The sequence below is a fragment of the Schistocerca piceifrons genome, chromosome 1 (genome assembly GCF_021461385.2).
Source record: "Schistocerca piceifrons isolate TAMUIC-IGC-003096 chromosome 1, iqSchPice1.1, whole genome shotgun sequence".
NCBI lineage: Eukaryota > Metazoa > Arthropoda > Insecta > Orthoptera > Acrididae > Schistocerca > Schistocerca piceifrons.
In genome coordinates this window covers 84,944,771-84,957,200 of record NC_060138.1, presented here as the reverse complement: position 1 = coordinate 84,957,200, position 12,430 = coordinate 84,944,771, and the positions used below count along the sequence as shown (strand labels likewise).

At 39.0% G+C, this 12,430-nt stretch overlaps 1 pseudogene; it reads right to left on the bottom strand.

Moving 5' to 3' along the window:
• Positions 1-5,035: 5,035 nt before the first annotated feature.
• On the bottom strand, positions 5,036-6,705 carry LOC124777983 (annotated as a pseudogene).
• Positions 6,706-12,430: the final 5,725 nt, after the last annotated feature.

Below are 12,430 nucleotides of genomic sequence, written 5' to 3'. Positions count from 1 at the left end.
CAAATCTTCCATTTACTAACCTTTGGCAATGTAGTCATGGGTAGTTGGAAGCGTGTTTGTGTTGTACTAGAGTCATCATTTGTGAAGGTTCATCTTCTTTCTTCATGTATGGAAATATTCTTTCTTGATTCATGATGTAATTTCTGTAATGTGTGAAAAATGTGTAAGTGAGTTGTGTGGTGAGTTTGCATTCTGTTGCTCTGTCAGTGTCCAGTTGAGTTGTTTGAAGTGTGTTCATTGAATAGTATTGATCTTGTATATCAGCGACATCTTTCTTCATGTAAGGGTTTCTTTGTTGATTCGGTGTATTGTTTGAGTGAGTAGTGTGTAAAATGATTGTTTTCAAGTTTGTGCTGGTTACTTATAGAGCGCTTCTATCTCTGTGTCTACATCTGTTTGTGAGAGTGCTTTTGTTGTGCAGAGTAGCTTTTGTTTTGTAGGGACTTGTTTCTTCTTGAGAAAAAATATTCCTTCTTCATTCCTTATGTAATATTATGGGTAATCTGTTTAACTTGTGCAGTGTCATAATTGATAAAAGTGTTGAATGTAAATATTGGTTGACAGTTGTATGAGGTTGTATGGAGGATATGTGATATAGGTTAGTCTGCCGTTTCTAATCTGTCCATTGAGTTCTTGATGATTCCTTAGTTATATGGTTGTATCTTCTGCAGCATAGGAATTGCTGAGTGGTTAATAGCATGTAGCACTGTTGCAGACATCTTTTCAATACTGTACTTACTCGAATCTCAGCTGCACTCAAATCTAAGCCGCACCTGAAAAATGAGACTCGAAATCAAGGAAAAAAAAATTTCCTGAATCCAAGCCGCACCTGAAATTTGAGACTCGAAATTCAAGGGGAGAGAAAAATTTTAGGCTGCACCTCCAAATCAACAAAGTTGGTCCATTGTAATATGAGACACAATTTAGGTCGAATGAATGATGATACAGTTACAGTAGTTTGGTTTGAGTCGTAAGCATAGCAGTTAAGCTTTACCAGGTAGCCAGTGCTATGCGTCAAGCATTCTGTCCGTATTTATACGGGTATCCTTCCTTTTTCATGTGCTTCATCTGGTTTGAATTGATTGCTTATTTTTCTTTGATCTGATAAGTGCTGTTCTCTTTGTTATAGGTGTATACGTCACTTTAAGCAGAAAATCCATTACTGTACTGTGTCATGCATTGTTTGTCGCATTCTGATAATGAGTGTTTATGACCTGTCGCCGCTCACGGCATGGCTTGCTTTTGTGCATGCTACCACCACTAACAATAAAAAAAAAAAAAAAAGGGAGGTATTGTCTCATTAGTGAAACAATGGCAAGAGACTGCTATTTGTTGTTACTTACACTGCTGCTTTATTTGATAATGGTCAACAAGAACCAAATAATAGACTGCATATGATAGAAGATGTTCTGAATGAGAGTTTAGCGAAAATTTTTCTCCATTTGAAATTCTTTGCAGACACCTCTTTAGTACATTACATTCTGCACAGAAATAAGAGTCATCTTAGATTTAAAAATCTAGTCAATTGCCGTGCTTCATTTCTGACTGTATCAATATTAGGCATAAGAATAATACGAATATAAAAATGACATGATATGTATATTCTTCCGCGTTTGCTGTTGTCTCACTCTAGTTTTGTAGTTTATTAGGCAGACAGGATTTAAATGAGTTAGCAGCAAACACGAAAGAATACGAGGCAAAATGTTTATATTCGTATTATTCTTTTGGTGAAGAGAATACTGCACGTGATTCACAATTCATAAAAGTTCCTATTAGCAACCATCTCTTCTCACATGTAGGAAAAAATTCAGAATGTAGAGTTGGCATATGGCAAACATCCCAAACAGTCTTGCCAATCGGTTTTCGTAGTATGTTGAAATGCTACTACATTCGAAGATGAACAATACAGAATTTGTATTTACTTCGTTGGATAATGAACGAAAATGCAGTGGTCAAAACTTGGGGTGGAGAAAAAAACTTAAATTTATTTACTGACGCAGAGGTTTTGGCGCCAGTATTCATCTTTGTATCTGCAATGCATGCCTGCGTAGCGCTACATATATTTGACGGTAGAAGTTAGTTGTCACGTCACCAACCAACATTTTTCAGAACTTCCACTTACTTTGTACTTGATTCTAAGCAGCAGTGGATCTTTTGGATTACAATAACCCTAAAAAAGTGCGGCTTAGATTCGAGTAAATACGGTATATGACATCCACATGGACAATTTTGTGGTGCTCTTGGTAATAACAAAATTAGAACACAAATTTTAAGATTTAATAGTTTTTTGTTTCCTTTTTCATTAATACAGCCATATACACTGAAGAACCAAAGAAACTGGTATAGGCATGCATATTCAAATACAGAGATACGGAAAAAGGCAGAATATGGCTCTGCAGCCGGCAATGACTACATAAGACAACAAGTGTCTAGTGCAGTTGTTATATCGGTTACTGCTGCTACAATGGCAGGTTATCAAGATTTAAGTGAGTTTGAACATGGTGTTACGGCTGGTACACAAGCGATGGGACACAGCATTTCTGAGGCAGCGATTAAGTGGGATTTTCCTATATGACCATTTCACGAGTGTACCGTGAATATCAGGAATCCGGTAAAACATCAAATTTCCAACATTGCTGCAACCAGAAAAAGATCCTGCAAGAACGGGACCAATGATGACTGAAGAGAATCATTCAACGTGACAGAAGTGCAACCCTTCTACAAATTGCTGCAGATTTCAATGCTGGGCCATCAACAAGTCTCACTGTGTGAACCATAGGGCTTTCGGATTCGTAGGCCCACTTGTGTACCCTTGATGACTACACCACACAATGCTTTACACCTTGCCTGGGCCCATCAACACTGACATTGGACTATTGATGACTGGAAACATGCTGCCTGTCAGACAAATCTTTTTTAAAATTGTACAAAGCGGATGGTCGTGTACAGGTATGGAGACAGACTCATGAATCCATGGACCCTGTATATCATCAGGGATCTGTTCAAGCTGGTGGAAGCTCTGTAATGGTGTGAGGCATGTGCAGTTGGAGTGATATGGAGCCCCTGATATGTCTAGACATGGCCCTGGCAGGTGATGTGTATGTAATCATCCTGTCTGATCTTGTGCATCCATTCATGTCCATCGAGCCTTCCAATGGACTTGGGCAATTGCAGCAAGACAATGTGACTCCCAACACATCCAGAATTGCTACACCGTGGCTCCAGGAACACTCTTTTTTAGTTTAAACACTGCTGCTGCCCACCAAACTCCCCACATGTGAACAGTATTGAACATATCTTGGATGCCTTGCAATGTGCTGTTCAGAACAGATCTCTACCTCTTCGTACTCAGGATTCAGGTTGTCAGTTCAGTTCCTCCCAGCACTACGTCATACATTAGTTGAGTCTATACCATGTCATGTTGCGGCACTTCTGGATGCTCATGGGGGCCCTACACGATGTTAAGCAGGTGTACCAGTTTCTTTGGCTCTTCATTGCATACGCGAGAAATATGTATCTTTTGCATTAATTCTGTTATGATATCTCAGTGTTCGATAATTTAAACCATCCACGAATGTAGCTTTTGTTGATTTATATATATCACCAGTTGTTTATAGCAAGTTTACTTACATTTCTGTCATTTATTACATGCCTGCATCTCCCACTTTTCATGACTCTGAAGTTGTACTCATGTTTATTCAAGTGAAAAAAAAACAACTCATAGGCAGTTGGTCTCATCACCAAATACGTATTAATTTTAACTTGTTGCTAATGTGTTTGTAGCTCTCAAGGACCATCCCATATCTTACATTTTGTGTCTTTCATGTCAGTGTACTCAAGTGTAGTTGAAAGCATATTTTGTGTTGTACTAGGATCTTTGTTTGTCATCTTCTTTGTTCACATATGGAAATCTTCTTCCTTGATGCATCATGTAATTTGAGAGGATTGGTATTTTTAATTCTGTATTGTGTAAAAAGTTTCTGATTGAACTGTGTGATAAGGTTGCATCGTGTTGATTTATTAGTGTTCAGTTGAGCTGTTTGATGTGTTCCATTTGAATAGTAGTTATCTTGTATCAGGGATGGATGAAAAGTAATGCCTCCACCTTCGTTAATTGGGTTTGGATGGGAATATTTTAATAAATCAAACGCAGAAATAATCCTTAGAATGTGATCTTTAATTACCAATATTCACTTTTCCACATAATCATGTCAATTGAATACATTTCTGCCAACGATGAATAAGTTTTCTGAAGCCATCATGGAAGAAGCCAACACTCTGTTTCCGCAACCACTGTCTCACAGTTCTCTCAACGTCTTCATCAGAAGCATAATGATGTACCCGCAGATCGTCTTTTATTATCAGGAACAGATGGAAGTCAGACGGTGCTCAATTTGCACTGTATGGAGGATGCCGTATGGTGGTGAGATTCAGTCTCTGAAGTTCTGCAGTGGTGGCACGTGAGGTGTGTGGTTTGGCATTGTCACGCTGCAGGAAAACATTTCCCTAGACCTTTCAGACCCAATGACATACAGTACTCCCATCAACACAGTCATCATAAACTGCTTTCATTCTCTGATGCATCTCCTTTGGGATGACACCTTCTGCTGTCAAGAATTAAATGACTGCATCCGATTTGGAGTGGTGTGTGCTAAAAATGTCATGCGTATTTATACTGTTATGCTACGTTCTATTTAAATTGCCATATATCACACAGTATTCACTTTAAAAAAATGAAAAAATTACCACTTATCCATAAAAGTATGTAGAATATTATGGCTTACACAGATTATGATAATGTTTCAAATGAATTTGATTGCGACAGTCCAAATAAAATATTTTTTTGAAAAAGTATTATAAATTTGACTTTGATTCCATATATACAACACTGTGCTTCAATTTAAGAAGGTTAACTACAGTCCGTAGAATCTACACACATTTCTGAGTAAAGTGACATGAAGGATATGAAATTTGTGTTATTATTTAGAAAGATAATAATTATTTATTTGAAGAGAACATTACAGAATTTCCATGTCTACAATATGACTTAGCATTTGTGTTTAGGAAAACATTCACCATGCAACCCCTTATTACAACCATTACAAACAGTTCTTGACCCTCTTTTCCTTCCCTGACTAGTACATGCACAGCATCTTGACTCTTTCTTCTCTGGAAGTTTTCTCATACCCGGAGCACCACGAGGATCATCAATTGCATTTTTTTCTTGCAGCCATTCATCTGACAAGGCTTCCATTATCATTACAGTATATACATATCTGGAAACAAATTTCCTTCCCTTATTATGTTCTTTGTATAATATGTAAGAGTTCAGTACCATTCTTAACATTATGTTAAAAGCTACCTTCTTCCAGTAATGAAGAGTTCGCCTCTCATCCAAATACGCATACAGCATCATGTCGGATGTGTCTATTCCACCCATATACTGGTTGTACTGGTGTATTATTTCTGGCTTTTTTACTGTTTTATTTTTATTTTGGACTTGGACTTCAATGTCACCAGCACCAACTTTACTTGACAATAAGAGAACGGGGGTATGCTGGGATTTTTTCTCTCCGTACACACATGCTAGTACCAGACCTGACTTACAATACATCCTTTCCCCAATTCCAAATTTCATTCTAAATTGCTCTGGCAAATATTTCCTGTTTTTTCTTAAAGTGCCGGTAATGTATGTGCATAGTTTGTAGAGACTTTTTACAAGTGGTACTGACATGAAAAAGTTGTCCACAAAGATATGATATCCCTTGTTCAAATAACTGCCCAAACGCAGTAACTTCTGAACAACACAGTAACCTAAGCCATGTCTTGCAATCTCAGCCTTATCTTCTTGGCTTTTGGCACCTCTGTATGTATAAAATCCAAGACAGTAGTGCGTTATAGAGTCACACAGCATCCAGAATTTAATTCCTCATTGGTAGTGGTGTTTGTTTGCAAATACTGTAGTAGGGAAGTGTGACATTTAGTGCCAACTAGACTCTCATCAATACTAAGTTGTTCATGAGGTGTGTAATGATGTCTAAATATATTATTAGCATGATGTACCAATGGCTGGTACCTGATACATGGGTCATAATGAGGATGGCCTGGTGCTGGACATTTCTCACTATCCACAAGATGAAAGAATTTCATCGGATGCCTAAATTGGTGGGCAGAAAACATTTTACCAAACCATGGAAATGCCTGTGACGGTTTTGTGATCCAGTATGATAGCATTGTGGGCCTTTTATTGAGTCCCATATTTAGTAAGCAAGCAATAAAACCTCTTACCTCGGTACTTGTCACATTCTTCCATTTCTTATACGGTTTGGACAATGTAGCATGTTTAGTTATAAACTGTTTAGCTGAGCAATTCCTATCAGTTACAATAAGCTGCAACAACATTGTAGTAAATAATAGATTGAAATATTCTATCACAGGAGGTCCTACTGGTGGCATATGTTTTGGTCCTGGCAGCTCTTGAAATGGATGTGGTAATGGCTGTAGTGTTTCAGACGCGCGTACTTCAGTGTATTGTACATCTTCCATTTCGTCTTCACTTTCGCCCACAATATCACCAAGTACATCACTGTCACTTTCTGAACTGTTGCTGCTTTCGCTAAAACACTCTGTATCACTAGTACATTCTAAAAGTTCACAAATTTCTTCGTCGGTAAGTCCTCTACTGTGGCCTGGTGTAGGTCGCATTTTTCACAAAAAATGGAGAAAATAAACAAACTGTAAACTCTTAGTGTGAAGAAAAACACATAGAAACAATGATAAATAACAGTACTGAGCAAAAACAAGAACATAGAATGCAATAACAGAATATAAACATGTACTGCGAAACACAACGTCAATAAACAAACGATGCAAAAGTGGAATAATTGAATGCTAATATTTCACCAAAACGATGCTCAGTTGTCGATAGCTATCAATCTACACATAGCTCGATTCAAAGAGCATCTGTAATCAGCACGCCAACACCATCTAGTGCTGATTCTGTAAGCTAAACAAGACGAAGAGGAGTACCAACGAATCGGCACCCTGACAGTATTGGCGCTGGTAGGGGGTAACGATAGATCGTAACCTTGACTTTCAAAGGGTTAAATCACATTGACTGATGTCTGCACAGGGTTCCATACTTTACACTGTAACAACACAACTGTTCAATGCTAAGGCTTCCCAACAAATGGAGCTGTAGAGAAGAGGCTACGGAACAAACCAGCACGTGCCACATACCAATGCTGCCAGCCGTTGAAGAGTTACAAAGGTGGAGGCATTACTTTTCAGTCAGCCTTCATATTTAGGGTTATCTTTCTTCATGTAAGATTTCCCATCTCTTGGTGCATAGTGTGTAAAATGATTGGGATCATGTTGATGTGGCTATGTTGTAGAATGTATGTATTTCTGTGTCCACATTTGTTCCTGTGATTGTGCATGCTTCTTCATGATGCAAAATTTTCTTTCTTGATTCTTCATGTAACATTGGGGTAATCAGTTTACCTTGTGCAGTGTTGCTATTGGAAAAAAAGTATTATAATGTAAATAGCACATAGAGCTCTTCGCAGCTCTGGAGATATACAGTTGTATGTTCTCTGCAGTTATGACTCTTTCAGAGTTTGAAAGCCATTAGCTTTGTTGGAGATCACAGTGTTTGAATATGTGATGTCCTCAATGACAACTTTTTTTGTGTGGTGACATGGTTAGGATTCACATATTCGGATTTATCAGTTATTGTGTTTTCTTTACCAATAATATATGTAAGAAAGATATATGATTTGCATTAATTCTGTTTTGATATCTCAGTGTGACATAATTTATTCCACCCGTGAAACTACTTAATTAGTTATACAAGCCACCAGTTGTTTACAGCAAGTTTATGTACATATTCTTATAACATTTGCAATTTCCAGATTCACAGTCTCTGAAGCTGTACTTATGTTTGTTGAAGTGGAAAACACTCATCAGTGTAGGTGTCATTACCATATATACATTAATACTAATTTATAGCTAATGGCTTTGCAGCTCTCAGTGACTGTCTCATAACCTCCATTCATTTTTTTTGTCACTTTACTCGTGTGTGGTTGTAAGAATGTTTGTGTTGTGCTCGAATCATTATTTGTGTAAGTTCATTTTCTTTCCTTATGCCTTGAAATCTTCCTTCTTGATTCCTCATGTAATGTGAGGTAGCAGTATTTTAATTCCATATTCTGTAAAAAATTGTAATTGAATTATGTTACTTTTTCAGTGTCCACTTGAACTGTTTGATATGTGGTTATTGAATAGTATTGATCTTCTGTGTTAGGGACATCTTTCTTCATGTAAAGTCTTTTTCTTTGTTGTTTCATCATCTTGTTTGAGTTGTTAATACTTTACAGTGAGCAGGGTGTAAGATGATAGTCACTGAGTTTATGTGGCGAGGTTGTAGTGTGTCTATGTCTGTGTTCAAATGTGTTGGTGTAAGTGTGTTTGTTGTAGAGAGTAACTTTTCGTTTGAAGGTACATATTTCTTCATGAGACAAGACTTTCTCTCTTGATTCTTCTTGTCATGTTTGAGTCACAGCTAAGAAATATGTTTCCAAATGAACTTGATGAAACAACTTGACAATACAGGGTGGAAGCTGCTTGTGCTGAAATGACCAGCATATATTCTACTGTCTCCCTCATGAAAAGTAGCATAATGTCCAGATTAACCATTTAATCATTCTGGCCTATAGTTTACAACATGGTGTTCACAATGTCCCAGTTTCGGTGTTAATAATCCTGCAAGATGATTTGGTGGACTGTTGGTGGGCAAGCAGAATTCACTAACAATGCATGTAAGATGGAACTTTTGCTTACATATGTTCAGGAATCCGTAGAGCCTGAGTAGTCGGGTAGCTGGTGGCATTAATTTCTTCACCACTTTGTCTGGTAAACCAGAGTCCTTTAATAACCACCCTCTCTTCATGACTATGGCCTGTGTTGTATCGCAACTGAGCTTCCAGTATGCATCATCTTCTCGTAAACGTAACACATTCAGATTGTAGTCTTCAGTGTTCAGAAGCAAAGTGGTATTTCCTTTGCCAGCTGGCAAGACAACCAAGTCAAAATTCTCACACAATAAGCATAAGTCACTTTGTTGCTCGTGGCTAATTAAGATTTCAGTGGTTTAGGTTTTGCCAGTATATAGCTGGCACTTAGTGTGATGTTCTTATCTGCATCATGTGAGAGATGATGAATCACTACTCTATTCCACTAACATAAAAAATTGCCAGACATCTTGGGGCCGGTGAAAAATTAAGGCCATTACTCAATGCTGGCACAGAGCCATTTTCCAGTTCTGGGATGGAGAGATTAACAGCTATTGTATGGGCCTTATCATTCTCCACATCAGTTCCTCTGTGAAGTCATAGGTCAAACTTGTTACATTGCATAGACATCGTCTTGCACAAATTGTCATGCTGTTGTTCTGTCCATGGGGGCAGGCTTTTGATGTTGAAAGTAAGTAACAGTGCTTGTAGTGAGGTCGGAGCAGCAGTTTCAAATGTGAAAGGACCCTCATGTACCACCTGACATCACTGTGTCCCACAATGAGCCAGAGCTGTCTATCTCACCTTCTGCACAACATCATTTTGGACCTCTCTGATTGGTGGCAGAAATTGCAATTGTGGCTATATAAATAGGAAATTGTGCCAGCCCCAGCAGTCAGTAGTTTTACTCCTGATGACAATGGCAAAGATAGCCATTGGAAGCTCATTAATTTTATTTGACTTGATGCTGTTTGGAAACCAAAAAGACATGATGCCGCAAAAGTATTTGAGCACACTTATGTTTCCTCTGCAGTGAGGACATAATGCACAGTGTGAGACTGCTGGAAAAACTGTGAAAAAAGAAATTACATCTGCTGAGTTCTTTAGCATATTGCAATGCTGCCTGAATAAGGAGGTAATTCCTCACTTTGTTGTAGCTAAGCCACACATCCAAACTGCTGCAGTGGACAGAATTTTGAAGAGGACAAATCACACCATAGTGAGACAGTGGACCGGTAGACAAGATATGAGCTTGATCCATATACCAGAAAGCTGTTTGATTGTCATCAGCTTCTGTCATCAGCTTTGTAGCCATTCGATTGGGAGTGCGTGGACATAGCCATGGCATCACAATGGTGTGCCAGTTTGTGCAAGACAGCAAGACAACATCCAAGCAAGTTTGACCGCATGACTCACAGAGGAAATGATGTGGAGAATGATAAGTTTCACAGAATAGTTGTTAATCTCTGCAATCCAGAACTAGTCGACAACTCTGTGGCAGCTCTGGGTAAAGGCCTTAATTTTTCACCAGTTACACAATATCTGTCACTTTTGGATATTGTTAGTGGAACTGAACAGTGCATCTGGCATCTATTGCATGACACAGCAGAGGATGTCTAACTAGCTTCCGAACTGGGTTTAAGCTAGCCCACCAAAAACGAGTGTTAACCTGGAAGATTGTCGTGACTTGTCCTTATTGCGTGAGAATGATGACTTGGTTGTCTTTTTAGCAAACAGAGGAAATGCCACCGTGTTTCGCAACACTGAACCTGAAGGTGCTATACTTATTAGAAGATGGTGCGTACTGGGAACTTAGTCACAATCTGACACAGGCCATAGTCATGAAGACAGGGAAGTTATTAAAGGACTAAGTGGTGCAGAAATTAATGCCTCGCGCTGTCAGACCTCCCTGTCCCTATGGACTGCCAAGGAAAGGTTCCTCTTAGCTCCATTGTTAGTGCAATTAGCTTGCCTACCTGCAGACAGTCAAAACATCTTACAGGAATATAAGTGCCAAAACTAGGACATTGTGAACACCATGTTGTAAACTACCATAAATTTGTTGAAACACTCAAGAAAATAAAAATTAAGCAAAATGACATAATGGTTAGTCTGGACATTGTGTCACCTTTTTCGAGGGTGCCAGTAGAAGACATGCTGGATCTTTTGGCCCAACTCTTTCCATTTGGAATCCTCAAGTTGTTATGTTATGTTCTTACAACAACACTTCTTATACCATGATGAACATTATGAAATAATGGATGGCACAGTGATGGACTCGCCACTGCCCCTTGCAGTCATGAATTTCTTCATGGAGCACTTTGAGGAGCAGGCTCCAAACACTGCGGTGTTGTGTCCACCTTGCTTCCCAAGATATGTTGATGATGAATTCCTGATATGGCCCCGTGGTGAAAATACACGGCAGCAGTTAATGGATCATACAAACGGTGTTCATCCCAACATTAAATTTGCCATTGAGATGGAGCAGGATGGCAAGCTACCATTCTTGGATGTTTTCATTAGGGGGAAGGCAGGAGGCTGGCTTGGTCATTCAGTGTACAGGGAACCAATGTACACTGATCAATATTTAAACACTGATAATTTTCGCTCTTGTACACTAAAAAATGGTCCTGAAAACGTTAATACACACAGCAAAATTTATTTCCAATGACAACCACCCACAGTCTGAATTGCAGCACTTGAGGCACATGTTCAGAGAGGATGATTATAGCAAGAGAGACACTACAAATGCTTTCAGATGTCACCAAAGATGTATGTCTTGTGAATTGGCAGAAGAAGCCAAGCCAACAGCTTTCCTGATATACTGTGGGCCAACGAGCAGCAAGTTAGGATGTGTGCTACAGAAACATGGGTTGAGACCAGTGCTTTGTCACACCCCCAAAATACGACATATGCTCTGCCGTGTTAAAGAGAACATAGCTCTTCATGTGTCAGGTGTGCATGGCATCCCTTGTGAGTGCAGCAGGATTTATGTAGGTCAACCAATTTGCACAGATGCAGGATGTTGTACTGAGCACAAGAGACATATTCAACGGAGGGAGCTGAACAAGTCAGCCATATCTGAGCACTGCCTGGAAAACAGACACAAAATACGGTTTGAGAACACAAAAGTTTTGGCTCATGTGTCAACATACTTGGATTCCATTATAAAAGAGGTGACTGAGATTAGATTGAACAACAACAATTTCAATAGAGACCAGGGGCACACTGACTAGGGCTTGGGGACAGGCTTCGATGTCAAAAGGAAGCTACAGAGGATGACTAACACTTATAGGGAGGTTGGGAACAGCAGTTTCAAACGTGGCACTGGCCCCTCATGCCACCTTACATCACTCAGTCCCATGTCTGGCTGGAGCTGCTATGAGCTACCCAACTCACCTTCAATGCGTGTATCATTTCTGTCCTCTCTGATAGGTGCCAGTGACTGTAATCATGGCTATACAAGTGGAAAAATGTGCCATGCCCAGCTGTCAGTAGTTTTACACCTGGCAATGATGACATTGATAATCATTGAACACTTGTGATTTTTTTTTTTAATTGACTCAGCTTGAAAACTGAGAATAATTTATTCATAGATTTGTTTAACATATTTTTCTTTGAGCAACAAGAAACAGACT